General features: G+C 38.1%; 1 protein-coding gene and 1 non-coding gene across 2 annotated transcripts in view; both read right to left on the minus strand.

Moving 5' to 3' along the window:
• The window catches only part of TBC1D32 (TBC1 domain family member 32), a 289,724-nt gene that overhangs the window by 9,626 nt on the left and 278,911 nt on the right, over positions 1-1,187 (minus strand). The window lies entirely within an intron of this gene.
• On the minus strand, positions 589-690 carry LOC115871064. Its single transcript, XR_004047053.1, has one exon. It is a non-coding gene; the product is annotated as a U6 spliceosomal RNA (small nuclear RNA).

The raw sequence follows: 1,187 nt of genomic DNA on the forward strand, positions 1-1,187 counted from the left end.
CTCTAACATTCAGAAAGGTATAGGTTCAAGAATACCGGGTACAAAATATTTGCTTCCTCTCAATCTTTCATTCTTCCCTCTCCACAGAGTTGGTTTAGAATTTCTTTTATAAGATTAGGGGAAGGATAAGTGTATCAATCAAACATCTGTTTTCTCTTTCTTTGGAGTTGTCTGATTGCAAGTCTACCTGTTCTTGCTGTCTGAAGCTATGTAGTAAGTAAACTCTCTATCGTAAGGTTTCCCTGCCATGATTTGGTTACAGAAACCAATCTAATTAAAAAGGTAGTTTGAAGACTTCAGGTCTAAGCTTTACCAGTATTCAGCTATACATTAATCTCTAAGTGATTCTAGTATCTACTTTTCAAACAGAACTGATAAGTGTAGTGTCTCCTCAAACCCCCAATGGTATGTTGCAGAAGTTCTCTCTCACTCCAGGGGGCTTAGCATTGTAAGTAAGTATTTAAAGCTTTCATGCTTAACTGCATTGATCAGCTACTTGATGGCATTATGCACTGTTTTATTACACAACTTTTTCAATTTCAAGACTACAAAGCATTCCTCCCACTTTCTTCGTGTGTGATCATTATTTTGAATATGGAACACTTCATGAATTTACATGTCATCCTTGCACAGGGACATGCTAATTTTCTATCATTCCAATTTTAGTATAGGTGTTGCTGAAGTAAGCACTTCTTGTATTATTTTGAGGTAACTTTGTTTTCTCCTTCCTGTTTGAAGTTTTTTCTTTGGCAGATAAGATGCAATTATCTTGGCTGGTGTGGAGCATTGACCTTGGGGAATTAGGTCATATTAGAAAGTTTGGTTAATCCAAAAACATACTGCCATGAGGGTAATTCTGACTAATTTCCGAAGCTGTCAATCCTCATCTTTCTCCTGTGGAACAGCTAATGGAGTAGAACCCCTGACCCTTCAGTGAACAGTTGAATGCTTGCCCAAGAATACATTCAGGGATTTTTGCATCCATGTTCATTAGGCATATTGGTCTGTAATTCTCAATTCTTGTGGGATCCTTGCCCGGTTTTGGTATCAGAGTTATACTTGCTTCATAGAAGGAGTTTGGGAGGTTTCCATCTTTTTCTATGTTCTGGAAGAGTTTGTGTAGGATTGGTGTTAGTTCTTCCCTAAATGCTTGGTAGAATTCTCCAGTGAAGCCATCTGGTCCAGGG

The sequence above is a fragment of the Echinops telfairi genome, unplaced genomic scaffold (genome assembly GCF_000313985.2).
Source record: "Echinops telfairi isolate 266 unplaced genomic scaffold, ASM31398v2 ScPeMD7_3533;HRSCAF=4204_0, whole genome shotgun sequence".
Lineage (NCBI taxonomy): Eukaryota > Metazoa > Chordata > Mammalia > Afrosoricida > Tenrecidae > Echinops > Echinops telfairi.